Raw genomic sequence first — 16,136 nt, 5'->3', positions numbered from 1 at the left:
ACACAATCTCTGCTGGGGAAAACTCACAAACTCCGTTGGGGATCAAACATTCCACAGGGGAACCAAATCAACCAACTTGGCTTGGAATAACTGAGGGTTATCTGCTTAGGGAAACCACTAATGGTCCACACTTAGGACTTGCTATTTTTTGAAATGCTGTTGATATTTATTTTTAATTGCTGTAAAATTCTTGCTTTTATATGTTTAAGAAAATGATTTTGACTAAAAAAATTAATTTAAAAAATGATCATAATAAAATTTAAAACTATTTGGCTGAAGTAAATAAGAGCAGAAACAAATGGATAAAAGCTCAACTTTATTTAATAGAATGGTAGTCTGTAAATGACGAGACTCAATAGATCTTTACAAAGTTGAAAATTGTAATTTACATGGAAAAGGGTGTCATTGAATACAATTGACCACTAATCCTTCTACCAACTCTTGATATTCGTTGTGCGTTTGGCTGTTACCGGGGATGAATCGACGTTAACCCTTGTGGCTCAACAAAGCTTCCCAAAAGTGGAAGATCATCAGAATCTAGTTACTTGCCATGATCCCTAATTTTTGCATAAGTTTCCCCAGGGTGGGGTACTCAACTTATCGGGAAAATTATTTTCTATTTTATGTCTCTAATTTTTGCCTGGATCGCCCTTTCGGGTTTTCAATCAACCGAGACACTCATTTTTGCCTAAGCCGCCCTTTCGGGTTTTCAACTTAGCAAGTTGTTATTTTCTTTTTAAGGCGAAGTATTTCTTGACTGCATCTGCATTCATAAGACGAGTGAACTCTTCACCATCCATAGTTGTAAGAATCAAAGCGCCACCTGAAAAGGCTCTCTTAACAACATATGGGCCTTCATAATTAGGAGTCTATTTTCCCCTAGAATCTGGTCTGAAAGATAAAATCTTCTTGAGCATAAGGTCACCTTCCCTGAATACTCGAGGTCTGACCTTTTTATCAAAAGCTTTCTTCATCCTCTACTGATATAACTGACCATGACACATGGCAGTCAATCTCTTCTCTTCAATCAAATTTAGCTGATCAAACCTGGTCTGACACCATTCAGCCTCAGTCAACTTGGCTTCCATGAGCACACACAATGACGGAATCTCAACCTCTACGGGGAACACTGCTTCCATACCATATACCAGAGAGAAAGGGGTTGCCCCTGTTGAAGTGCGGATGGATGTATGATACACGTGCAAAGCAAATGGAAGCATGTCATGCCAATCGTTATATGTTACAACCATCTTCTGAATAATCTTCTTGATGTTCTTGTTTGCAGCTTCAACAACCCCATGTTGGTGTAAGCCCTAGAGGCCAATACTTTTGGTACTTGTATCGAATTATCTATTAATAATAAAAGGCTTTTTCTTTATTATGTTTGTTTAATAAAGTCCCTAGAATAGCTAGTCCGTTTAATGTATCAAGTGTGACTTAATCATGAGATCACATTAAACATAAGGACATTATTCTTAAAGTATCCGTAGTCGAGCTTTATTGTGAAGTGGGATAACATTAAAGCATTAAGACTATTATGGATATAGACTGATGATCACATCTCATGGATCATGGATAAGGAGTTATCAAGTCTTAAACATAGGTATGAATATTAAGAGTAATATTTATACTGGATTGACCCACTATGAGAATACTATATAGAATGTTATGCAAAGTGTCATAAGTTATTCTCATGGTGATAATGGTGTATACCATCCTTCGACCTTAAACCACTATGGACCCTAGATGTAGAGTCAATTGCCTTATTGCTGATCAAACATTGTCCATAACCGGATGACCATAAAGACAGTTGATGGGTACTCCACGAAGCATGCTAAGGGACATGAGTGACCTAGATGGAATTTACTCAATTAGTATGGTGAAGCAGCGATACATCGATCGTCCATATGTTACGTAATTGAGATCGATCAAGTTATATATATGATATAAGTAATCCTGATGCAAAATACGGTATATATGATATACTGTTTCTGTTTCGTTCATTCAAACACTTAAAGGTTGTTTTCCTTTGAGAGATTAATGGTCATTTTCTTCTTGATCCGAAATTAGTATGGTGAAGCAATGACCTGTTGATCAATCATACTGAATCAACAATCGAGGTGTGTTTGACTGTCTGAAATTGGTGCATTAGGGTTAATGACGGCACAAGGGTTGTGCTGTCAAAGAGTTATGCGATTAGGGTTGTAACTGTGCAAGAGTTGTGCTTTAAAGTATCAAGTGTTGATGCGAAAAACGACGTCGATTTCAAATGAATTGTTCATTAAAAATTTCATTCGGGGCGCTGACCGGGCAGCGGACCCCCGACTAACTTTGCGTAGTGTGATCGGTCACCGAAATTTAATTTGGTTTTAATTAATTAAAAGAATTTAAATTAATAATAATAATGTGTTTATTATTATTGTCTTGTGGTGATCGGTTATGGCCTTAGTTTTCCTTTATTTCGTTTTGGGATTTTAAAATACGACCTGCGTGTCGTGCCTCTTTTTTTAATCTCTTAATGTAACTTCTTTTCTCATCTCACTCCCTCGTATGTAAAACGAGTTTCTTTTATGTAATGTAATGTTATGAAGAAAGAGAAGAATACAATATCAAAGGAGGACAACCTTGAAGATCTTGCTTGGAGAAGCTTAGATCGTTATTAGGTTAGCTTAGGTTCTCTCATTGGCTTGAGAGAACAATTGCGCTAGGGGCCATAACTGTTTCATTATGTATGTTGATGCATGTGAATGTATGTTGATGCATGTGAGTGACAATTTATATGATAAATAAGCCGGTGAGATCAGAATAATTGCAAATTCCCTCTAATTAAATATTAAGTTTATGCTTTCCAAGTTTTAACACTCATCAAGACTAGTATCAGATAATGTAGGTTTCGCCTACATGAGGTGTATGTTCTATATTAGTAAGGTGCGATAGGATAATTGTAATATCCAATTGCTAAAACAATGGGTCAAACTTAACTAAACAAATTATAATAAGATTATATATGTTTAGAAGCAAGAGTTGGAAATGATCCATGTGATGGATTGGAATAAGGAGTTATTCACCCAACTAAAATATTCGAGAGTTGTATTAGATAAAATTGGAAGGAGTTCCTACCTAAATAACCTAGTTTTGTGTAATCCGCCTACGCGGACTTAAAACAAAGTGAAATGTGGATCTCGACCGACTAGAAAATCTTCCAACTGAATTTTCCGAATCAAATGGTGAGGGTCATTTGTTTAGAGTAAAATAGTGGGAGCATATTTAATTAAATGCCTAATTAAATATGTTATTGATACTTATATTTTCATTATTTTCATGTAGATTACCATGACAAGAAACACCTCTAACAACATTTTGCGATCAATCCTTGACAAGGAAAAATTGTCTAGGACAAATTTTCTGGATTGGCACCGAAATCTGAGGATTGTCCTCAAACATGATAGAAAGCTATATGTCTTGGAGAAACCTGTTCCTGAAGAGGAACCTCCTAGTTCTGCACCTAAGGCAGAAAAAGATGCTTATAAGAAGCATGTCGATGATGCAAATGAAACTGCTTGTCTCATGCTAGCTACCATGAACTCAAAGTTGCAAAAGCAACATGAGAACATGGCAACGTTCGATATGATCGAACACTTGAAGATGCTCTATCAAGAGCAAGCAAGGCATGAAAGGTTTGAAGTTTCAAAAGCCCCTTTTCAAGGCAAGTTAGCTGAGGGAGCCCCTGTAGGTCCCCATGTGCTCAAGATGATTGGGTATGTGGAAAACCTTGAGAGGTTAGGTTTTCCCCTCGGAAAGGAACTTGCGACTGATTTGATCTTGCAATATTTGCCAGATAGATTCAGTCAATTTGTCCTAAATTCCAATATGAATGATATGGACAAATCTCTTCCTGAACTGCTAGCCATGTTAAAAACTCCTGAGCAGAATCTGAAGTCAAAAGGGAAATCCATTTTGATGATCGGAAATGGAAAGAGACAGAACAAAAGACCCACCAAGCAGGGTGATAAAGGGAAAGGAAAGGAAGTTGACAAACTCAAACCTACTGTTGCTACTTTGAAGCCTAGTGGAGGCATAGCAAAGGAAGGCACCTGCTTCCATTGCGGTAAGACCGGACACTAGAAGAGAAACTGCCCAAAGTACCTGGAAGATAAGAAGAATGGAGTAGAGACTTCAACTTCAGGTATTTTTGTTATTGAAATTAATTTATCTACTTCTGCATCATGGGTATTAGATATTGGATGGGTTCTCACATTTGTACCAATGTGCAGGGGCTAAAAAGGAATAGAGATTTGGCAAAAGGTGAAGTTGACCTACGAGTTGGCAATGGAGCAAAGGTTGCTGCTTTAGCCGTAGGAACTTATGTATTGACTTTACCTATTGGTTTAATAATTCAGTTAGAGAACTGTTATTATGTACCTGTAATTAGCAGGAATATTATTTCCGTTTCTTGTTTGGACAAGTTTGGTTTTTCATTTATAATAAAGAACAGTTGTTGCTCAATTTATTTGAATGATATATTCTATGCTACTGCACAAATGAACAATGGACTATATGTCCTTGATCTTGAAATGCCTATTTATAACATTAATACTAAAAGGATGAAACCTAATGAGTTAAATCCAACTTACCTTTGGCATTGTCGATTAGGCCACATAAATGAGAAACGCATTTCTAAACTCCATAAAGATGGACTCTTGGACTCTTTTGATTATGAATCATATGAGACATGCAGATCTTGTTTAATTGGAAAGATGACAAAGTCTCCATTCACAGGAAAAGGTGAAAGAGCTAATGATCTTTTGGCCCTCATACATACTGATGTATGTGGACCACTGAACATACCAGCCAGATGAGGTTTTCAGTACTTCATCACATTTGCTAATGATTTTAGTAGATATAGTTATATTTATTTAATGAAACACAAATCAGAGTCCTTTGAAAAAGGAATTCAAGAATGAAGTACAAAACCAACTAGGTAAGAATATTAAAACTCTTCGATGAGATCAAGGTGGTGAGTATTTAAGCCTAGAGTTTGATGACCATATGAAAGAGTGTAGGATTCTATCCCAACTTACTCCTCCTGGGACACCCCAATGGAATGGTGTATCTGAGAGAAGAAATTGAACCCTGTTAGACATGGTCCGATCCATGATGAGTCACGCCGATCTTCCAAACTCCTTTTGGGGACATGCACTATTGACAACAGCTTACACACTTAACCGTGTTCCATCCAAAAAGGCTGAGAAGACACCATATGAGATATGGAGTGGTAAGCAACCACATATGTCTTACATGAAGATTTGGGGTTGCGAAGTTTATGTGAAATGACAAATTTCAACTAAGCTTGAGCCCAAATCTGACAAATGCTTATTTGTGGGGTATCCTAAAGAAACAAGAGGGTATTACTTCTACAATCCTTCTGAGGGAAAAGTGTTTGTCGCTCGAACTGGAGTTTTCCTAGAAAAGGATTTTATTTCCAAAGGAATCAGTGGGAGGAAAGTAGAGCTTGAAGAAATTCAAGAATCACAAAGCATTGATACACCTATGGAGGAATTAGAGAAGAAAACACAAGTAGTTGTGGAAGAGCAACCTGCTCAAGGAGAACAAGACCAGCGTAGGTCAAGCAGGATACGTCACCTACCTGAGAGATATGTATATCTCATAACTAATCAAGGTGATCTATTACTCATGGATCAAGATGAGACTGTGACCTACCAAGAGGCCATAACTGGTCCCGAGTCTGAGAAGTGGCTAGAAGCCATGAAATCTGAAATGGATTCCATGTACACAAACCAAGTTTGAACCTTGGTAGAGCCTCATATAGGAGTTAACCCTATAGGATGCAAGTGGGTCTTCAAAAAGAAGACCGACATGGATGGTAAGGTACATACCTATAAGGTAATACTGGTTGCAAAAGGATATAAACAAATTCATGGGGTTGACTATGATGAAACCTTTTCACCAGTTGTAATGCTTAAATTTGTTCGGATTTTACTTGCTATCGTTGCATATCATGATTATAAAATATGGCATATGGATCTCAAAACTGCTTTCCTTAATGGGAATCTTCTTGAGGATGTGTACATGACACAACCTGAAGGATTTGACATACCAGAAGAAGCCCAAAAGATATATAAGTTACAAAGATCAATCTATGGATTGAAGCAAGCTTCCAGAAGCTGGAATCTTCGTTTTGATGAAACAGTAAAACAATATGGATTCATCAAGAACGAAGATGACCCTTGTGTCTAGAAGAAGGTTAGTGGGAGCATGATTGTTTTCTTGGTATTATATGTAGATGACATATTACTCATTGGAAACGATAACCCTACCCTACAACATGGCCTGTGTCTATCAAAAACACAATCCCCTTTCACTAAGGAAGAAAGGGATCGCATGAATAAGATTCCATATGCATCTGCAATAGGATCTATCATGTATGCCATGTTATGTACTCGACCAGATGTCTCGTATGCTTTAAGTGCAACGAGTAGGTACCAATTTGATCCCGGTGATGCTCATTGGGTAGCTGTCAAGAATATCCTTAAGTATTTGAGAAGGACTAAGGACTCATTCTTGATATATGGAGGTCAGGAAGAGCTTGCTGTAATTGGATACACCGATGCTAGCTTCCAGACAAATAAAGATGACTTTAGATCGCAATCTGGTTATGTGTTTTGCTTAAACGGTGGCGCTATGAGCTGGAAAAGTTCAAAGCAAGATACAGTTGCTAATTCTACAAACGAGGCCGAGTATATTGCTGCCTCAAGTGAAGTAAAGGAAGTTGTTTGGATCAAAAAGTTCATTAGTGAACTTGGCATAGTTCCTAGCATTATGGATCCCATTGGTCTCTATTGTGATAACAATGGTGCTATCGCACATGCTAAGGAGCCTAGATCTCACAAACGATCCAAACACATACTTAGGTGTTATCACCTCATTCGAAAGATAATAGATAGAGGAGATGTGAAAATATGCAGAGTACGTACACTTGACAATATTGTTGACCCACTGACAAAGCCTCTTGCGTCGTAGAAGCATGATGGCCATACTAGACCTATGGGCATTAGGGGTATGCCTGATTGGCTCTAGTGCTAGTGGGAGATTGTTGGTGTAAGCCCTAGAGGCCAATACTTTTGGTACTTGTATCGAATTATTTATTAATAATAAAAGGCTTTTTCTTTATTATGTTTGTTTAATAAAGTCCCTGGAATAGCTAGTCCGTTTAATGTATCAAGTGTGACTTAATCATGAGATCACATTAAACATAAGGACATTATTCTTAAAGTATCCGTAGTCGAGCTTTATTGTGAAGTGGGATAACATTAAAGCATTAAGACTATTATGGATATAGACTGATGATCACATCTCATGGATCATGGATAAGGAGTTATCAAGTCTTAAACATAGGTATGAATATTAAGAGTTATATTTCTACTGGGTTGACCCGCTATGAGAATACTATATAGAATATTATGAAAAGTGTCATAAGTTATTCTCATGGTGATAATGGTGTATACCACCCTTCGACCTGAAACCACTATGTACCCTAGATGTAGAGTCGAGTGACTTATTGATGATCAAACATTGTCCGTAACTGGATGACCATAAAGACAGTTGATGGGTACTCCACGAAGCATGCTAAGGGACATGAGTGACCTAGATGGAATTTGCCCATCCTGCGTAACAGGATAAATGTCTATGGGCCCAATATTGAACTCGACAAGGATGACACGGTCTATGCCTTGTGTTCAATATAGACATAAGGGCAAAAGGGTAATTGTACACATAAGTATTATCACAAAAGGATTTGTCAGATCACATGACATTTTCGTGTCTTGGACAGCAGTGATGTGTTGCTAGATACCGCTCACTGTTTATTATGTTAAAAACGTGATTTAATATAATTGCTAATGCCGCGAAAATCTACAGGGTCACACACAAAAGGACGGATTGATGAGAGATAGAGTAACTAAGGAACACTGTAAGGTATGGTGCACTTAAGTGAATTGTAGAACATCGTAAAGTACGGCGTACTTAAGTAGAATACGAAATATGGTAAGGTACCATGCGCTTAAGTGATTTTGGCATATTATAAGATATGGGCCACATACACTTAAGTGGGCTTTTTAGCTTGCAGCCCACACAAGTGGTTCTATAAATAGAACCCTTGTGCAGAAGCATTTGTGCAGTTGCAATTTTGTTTCTCTCTCTCTCTCTCTCTCTCACTCAAAGCCTTCATTCGTAGCAGCTAGCAGAGAGTTTGAAGGAATTCGTTCGTGTGGACTGAGTAGAGGCGTTGCCATCGTTCAACGTTCGTGATCGCTCTGTAGATTTGCATCAAAGGTTACAATCGCCACAAGATGTAACGATTCTATCACTGATCATGCCCATACGTAAGGATCACTAAAGGAGATTTTTTTTAAATTCCACTGCGTTTTGGATCGCTCTTCTCCTTCACCCCATTCATCTTATGTTTGTAGGGAGAAGAGTTATGATGTGCGATCTTGAAGTCTTTGCAAAGATCTTCTACCATATCATTGTTCAAGTTCGATCCATTATCAGTAATGATCTTAGTTAGCACACCATAACGACATATGATCTGATTCTTGATAAACCTTACAATAACTTGCTTGGTTACATTTGCATACGATGCCGCTTCAACCTATTTTGTGAAGTAGTCAATTGCCACCAAAATGAAATGATGTCCGTTCGAAGCTTTGGGCTCAATCATGCCAATCATATCAATTCCCCACATGGAGAAAGGCCATGGAGAGGAAATGACGTTCAACAGTGTCGGAGGAACATGAATCTTATCCACATATACTTTACACTTGTGGCATTTCTTCACAAACTTGCAACAGTCAGATTCCATTATCAGCCAATAGTAACCTGCTCGTAACATCTTCTTTACCATCGCATGTCCGTTGGAATGAGTACCAAAGGAAACTTCATGGACTTCAGTCATCAACTGGTCAGCTTCGTGTCTATTCACGCATCTGAGCAAAACCATGTCGAAGTTTCTCTTGTACAACACATCACCATTCAGGTAGAAATTGCCGGCTAATCTTCTCAAAGTCTTCTTATCTTTCACAGATTCCCCAAATGGGTAAATCTTACTTTGGAAGAAACACTTGATATCAAAATACCATGGCTTTTTCATCTTTGATCTCTTCAACAACAAACACATGAGCTGGCCTATCAAGATGCATCACAGTCAAATTGGGAACCTCATTCCAATACTTTACTACAGTCATTGATGCCAACGTTGTAAGAGCATCTGCCATCCGGTTCTCATCTCGAGGGATATGATGAAACTCAACCTTTGTAAAGAAAGTTGAAATCCTCCTCGCATAGTCTCTATATGGTATCAAACCGGGTTGATTCCTCTCTCATTCACCTTTGATTTGATTCACAACCAAAGTTGAATCTCTGAAGATATCTAAGTATTTGATTCTAAGATCAATGGCCTCTTCAAGCCCCATAATGCAAGCTTCATATTCTACCATATTGATTGTACACTTGAAAGTCAATCTAGCTGTAAATGGTAGATGCGCGTCTTGAGGAGTAATAATCACTGCCCCAATTCCATTTCTATATTGATTAACAGCTCCATCAAATACCATGCACCAACAGGAACCAGGTTCTGGCCCTTCTTCAAGCAATGGTTCATCACAATCTTTCATTTTTAAGTACAAGATCTCTTCATCAGGAAAATCATACTGCACTGACTGGTAATCTTTGATTGGTTGGTGAGCCAAATGGTCAGCCAAGATACTACCTTTGATCGCTTTCTGAGATCGATATTCAATATCATACTCTGATAACAACATCTGCCAACGGACAATTCTTCCAGTTAAAGTAGGCTTCTCAAATATATACTTGATTGGATCCATTTTGAATATCAACCAAGTGGTATGATTCAACATATACTGATGCAGGCGCTTAGCAGCCCAAGCCAATGCGTAACAAGTCTTCTCTAGCATAGAATACCGAGTCTCACAGTCGGTGAACTTCTTACTGAGGTAGTAAATTGCAAATTCTTTCTTTCCAGTCTCATCTTGCTGACCAAGAACACTACCCATACTATCTTCGAGCACAGTTAAATACATGATCAACGGTCTTCCTTAAACAGGTGGCGACAGAATCAGAGGCTCAAGCAGATATTCTTTGATACTGTCAAAAGCTTTCTGGCAGTCTTCGGTCCAATCACAAGACTGATCTTTCTGAAGAAGCTTGAATATAGGCACACATGTAGCAGTCATGTGTGAAATGAATCTCGAGATATAATTTAAGTGGCCTAGAAAACCTCTGACTTGCTTCTCAGTTTTGGGCGCATGCATCTCTTGTATTTCTTTGACCTTGGTGGGGTCAACTTCAATACCCTTCTCGCTGACAATAAAGCCCAACAACTTACCAGAACGAACACCAAAAGTACACTTATTGGGATTCAAGCGGAGTTTATACTTCCTCAAATGCTGGAATAGCTTCAACAAATGTTCAACATGTTCCTCTTCATCAATCGATTTAGCCATCATGTCATTGACATAAACTTCAATCTCTGTATGCATCATATCATGAAAAAGAGTAGTCATTGCTCTTTGGTAAGTTGCACCAGCATTCTTTAAACCGAAAGCCATCACTCTATAACAGAATTTCCCCAAGGTGTAATGAATGTGGTCTTCTCCATATCTTCGGGTGCCATCTTGATCTGATTATATCCGGAAAATCCATCCATAAATGAAAACACTTTGAATTTAGCAGTATTGTCTACCAACATATCAATGTGTGGCAGAGGGAAATCATCTTTCGGACTGGCTTTATTCAAACCTCTATAGTCAACACACATTCGGACTTTTCCATCCTTCTTAGGCACATGCACAATATTGGCCACCCATTGCGGATACTCCACGGTCATAAGGAAACCAACATCAATTTGCTTCTGCACTTCCTCTTTAATCTTTACTGCCATATCAGAATGCGTTCTTCTCAATTTCTGCTTGACTGGCGGGCATTCTGGCTTCAACGACAATCTATACTCCACTACCTCAGAATCCAAACCAGGCATGTCTTGATAGGACCAAGAAAACACATCTGAATACTCTCGAAGAAGATCAATCAACCCCTTCTTAACATATGGACGTAGTCGAGACCCAATCTTGAATTCCTTCACATCATCTTTGGAACCCAAGTTGACTAGCTCAATCTGCTATTCGAATGGCTGAATGGCTTTTTCATCATGCTCAAAAAGACGAGACAATTCATCACTCACTTCTTTGTCACTTTCCTCCTCGGCCTCAAACACAGGGAATTCAAAATTTAGAGAAGGAGAAGGATCATTGTATCCAATGGGGTTAGAAACCAACTTGCATAATGATTTGATATTTTGATTTTAGAGAAGTGAGTTTGTGACCAAATATTATGCAGATGGACAGTTATATTATTTATTTATGTTTTTTGTGATTACCATTTTCAGAATAAAGCAAAAGGTAAAAACAAAACATCATAGATGTGGATGAATAGAATTAATTTTATTGATGATCAAATTTGAAAATGCCCAACATTGTTCACTTCTCCCTTAGGCATAGGAGAAGGATTTTTAAACATATAAAAGCAATTACTTAGATTGATGCAAAATAACAAGAATGTCAACAGCAGTCCAATTGTTGCAAGCCTTTCCATGCGTCACAAAATTGGTGCAGTCTTCCTCTTCGTCATCCTCTAGCACGACAGCTAAGTGTTGTTCATTGCCATGAATGAACCCTCCGCGATGGAATCTAAGTTGCATATCCTCTAATCTAGCAGTTGATGAACCTTGCTGAAAACCCAGACAGGTTCTACCTTTGTTGTCGGAGACCTCTACCATGCGCCCCCACTGATCAACATTACCTTCTTCAACAATCTTCCTTGCATCTTTCAATGAGGCCATAGGTGCCCTAACCCTCTTTTCAGAAGCAATAGATAAGGCTTAGAACGGAGTTCCAACCTCATCCTCAGCTTCAACGTAAGAGAAAGATGACAAGTGGCTAACCAACAGTGCATTCTCTCCGCCAACAATGACTAACTTCCCATTCTTGACAAACTTGAGCTTCTGATGCAGTGTGGAGGTAACAGCTCCCGCCTCGTGGATCCATGGCCTCCCCAACAGACAACTATAGGTCGGGTGGATATCCATTACCTGGAAAGTAATCTGAAAATCACTCTGACCTATCTTCACCGGAAGGTCCACTTCACCTATCACTGTTTTGTGTGAACCATCAAAAGTTTTGACAATTACGCCACTATACCTCATAGGCACTCCTTGATATGACAACTTAGATAGAGTTGACTTCGGCATCATATTCAATGAAGATCTAGTGTAAACAAGCACATTGGATAAAGCATCATCTTTGCAATTCATGGAGATATGCAAAACCAAGTTATGATTCCTACCCTCCTTAGGGAGTTCTTCATCACAGAAGCTGAGATTGTTGCAGGAAGTGATGTTAGCTACAATATGATCAAACTGATCCACCGTAACATCATGTTCCACAAATTCTTGCTCTAGAACTCTTTGCAGTGCTTCTCTGTGCGCTTCTGAATTCATAAGCAGGGACATTACTTAAATTTTTGAGGGGGTTTGGAGTAGCTGCTCCACCATATTAAAATCGCTCTTATTTATCAACCGAAGTACCTCATCATCATCATTAGCCTTCAAATTGTTGGATTCACCAGACTGACACTTTGAAGCACTAACCGGATCTACAGCAAGGACTTCTACCTTCTTATTGACAGTTGATTCTTCCTTATCTTTTGGGAACACCGACCCAAACACTCGACCGCTACGGGTCACCTTAGTAACATCATCAATGCTCACTACAGAGCTGGACGTAGGCAATGGAACCTCTTGACCATATTTTAACATTGTTGCATTGTACTGATACGGAACAGCCTTATCGGATGAATACGAGACTGGTCCCGCTAACCGTATGACCAACGCTGATATCGATCTTTGACTGATACTGTTACTATTATTGCTTTAGTACTGAATGACTACTCTTTCCAGATTCTTGAAAACGGGCACTATGATATTCACATCGTCATCTACATGACGGGATTGAACAATTTGGATCATGTCTTCATCCATCAACCGCTGGATATCCCTTTTCACTATCACACTACCTCTTGGATTAACAATGCAGATAGCACAACCATCATGGTCATACTCACAATCACTCACCATACAAATGTCCTTATGCATCCGCACCAAGGACCTCCTTATGAAACGGACATCAAATACTTTAAACTCTTCGGGACAACCGTCCACCGTATTAACAGTAGAATTCCCATGAGCGGGCAGTGGGGTTGCTTTCACGTTCGGCGCACGGTCCTCAAAGGACACCATTCCACTCTTTATCAACTTCCGAACTTCATACTTGAGCGGATAGCAGTTCTCAATGTCATGTCCGGGTGCTCCTTGATGAAAAGCACAATGGAGTTCAGGCTTGTACCACCATGGAAGTGGTTCTGGAATTTGTGGCGGGTTTCTTGGTTGGAGTAGGTTCTTGAGAACCAAAGATGGATAAAGTTCTGCATAGGTCATAGGAATCGGGTCAAAAGAGACCTTTTTCCTCTCGAAATTTTGTTGATGGTGATTGTTGGTATTGTTGTTGTTGTAGGTGTTTGTTCGTTGCTGTGGTTGTTGTTGTTGACGTTGTTGTTGTTGAATTGGTGCTGATTGACTTGCGGAAAATACAGGAATTACTAAGGATAGTTGATGATGGTGTTGACGGGGTGGTTGATTTCTTCTGGTCTGAGGCCTCCTCTGCCTCCCACTAATAATTGCATTGGCTTCGCTGTCTTTCTTCTTCCCGAAACTGCTGCCATATCTCTTACTTGATGATGCCTCCTCCTTTGACAATCATCCTTCTCGGACACCTTCTTCAAGCCTTATCCCCATGTTTACCATTTCGGTAAAGTCATTGGGGACACTGGCAATCATAAGTTCATAGTAAAATGAACTCAGGGTCTTCAAAAAGATCTTTGTCATCTCCTTCTCCTCTAAAGGAGGGGTGATCTGAGCAACTAATTCTCTCTATCTCTGCACATATTATTTGAATGTCTCCTTATTCTTTTGAGACATAGACCTCAATTGGTCTCTATCAGGCGCCATATCCATATTATATTTATACTGCTTGACAAAAGCTTCTCCCAAATCATTGAAAGTGCGGATGCTTGGACTGTCCAACCCCATATACCATCTGAGCGCAGCACCGGTCATACTGTCTTGGAAGTAGTGGATCAACAACTGATCATTGTCAGTTTGGGTAGACGTCTTACGGGCATATATCACCAAATGACTGAACGAACATGTGTTCCCTCTGTATTTTTCAAAGTCATGCACTTTGAACTTCACCAGAACCTTCACATTCGGCACCAAACATAATTCAACAGCACTCTTCCCAAAAATGTCCTTACCTCTCAACGTCTTCAACTCCTTGCGTAGCTCAAGAAATTGATCCTTCATTTTGTCCATTTTCTTATAAACACTCGGACCCTCAGATGGCTCGGAATGATAAATGGTGTCTTCCACACGAGGTATGGTGTGCACAACGGGAGGTGGCACAAACATGACCGGGCTAGATGTCGACATGGAAGCAAAAGTAGGCGCAAAGCCTTCAGTCATGAAGTTCGGCGGTATTCCCCACGGGAATCCGGCAGGAATGGCATGCGCAAAATGAGCGGTAGCAGCAGGCATGGTAGAGGTAGCCACCTCTAAAATAACGGTCCTCTGAGGAGGAGGAGTTGCGGGTGTTGGAGACTGTAGCACCTCAAATTTGCACCCTCCTTGTGTACATACATTTTCATTTTTAGGTCATTAACATAACAAAGTCCATTGCATAGCCATTTGCCCAAGCGCAAGTCCAGCTGACAAATTAGGTCAAACTGGTCAGGAGATCAGGTCAGACAAGCAAGCATGTGCATTTCTCAAGAAGACAAGGCCCTAGGGTTGGGTTATCAAGTTCATGTGATTATGTGATCATTGTGAAGTGGTTTGGCCAAAGATTGGATGCTCAGAAGTCATCAGTCAAGCTGAATTTCAGCTGAAACCATAAAAAGTCAACTGTGGTCAACTGTGGTCAATTGTGCCTGATTTTATGGATTTGAAGGTGTGAGATGGTTTGAAAAGCTTCATTCATGTCCATATAATTCTCATTTGACATACCAAAGATCAAGGTTGAAGAAAATAAAGTCAGACAAGAAGTTTCCTAAAATGGCAGGTGACCTGTAATTTCAGCTGCCCAAAATGGAAAGTTTTGCTCCTCAAAATTACTTCATCATACAAGCTTCAAATGGAATTTTATCCAACATGAAAGTTGAAGATCTTGATCTCACCATTCCAAAAAGCCCAAGAACTTGAAATTCCCATGTGTGGTTGGCAAGATATGGTCCATTCATTTTCAGAAAATGCCCAAATTCAAAGTGCCATAACTTTCACATGGAAAGGCCAATTTGGTTGATTTTTCAATGAGCAAACCATATTTCATATGAACTTTCATGATGCATAATTACATTTTATCAAAAACTCTCATAGCAAAATGGCATTTTTCAAGTGAATTCATTTGCATTTTTGGCATGACATAGTGATTTTGAGAAATACATGGCCTATGCACATGGGGCCAGTTGCAACACTTCACAAATAGCATTTGGAACTTGCTTGAACCAAATTTGGACTGATACATTGACTGGTTTGGAAAAGGGCATTTTGGCCACTTTGATTGAAAATGCACATTATGCTAATCACTTCCATTTGCTTAATCTTGATTAAATTTTGGATTAGTGTGAGGTATAAAGAGATAATTATAACTGTTTCTCATGATCACGTTCCATTTTCTCAGATCCAAAAGAAAAATCTCACAAATTCTCTCACTTTTTCACACTTTGCACTTTCACATTTTTTCACAATTCATCAAGATTTCGTCCATTTTTCTGCTGTTTCTCTTGTGGATCTTCATTTTGCAGGTGAAATCATCCATCTGTTTTCGCAAATCGTGGCCAAGGCATCAAGGAATCTCAACTGTTGAAGCAACCTCACTTTCATGGCAGTTGGAGGATTCAAGAACCTGGAGCATTGTTGAGCTGAATATTCA

Source organism: Lathyrus oleraceus, chromosome 6, assembly GCF_024323335.1.
Source record: "Lathyrus oleraceus cultivar Zhongwan6 chromosome 6, CAAS_Psat_ZW6_1.0, whole genome shotgun sequence".
Taxonomy (NCBI): domain Eukaryota; kingdom Viridiplantae; phylum Streptophyta; class Magnoliopsida; order Fabales; family Fabaceae; genus Lathyrus; species Lathyrus oleraceus.
This window is presented reverse-complemented; position numbering follows the sequence as displayed.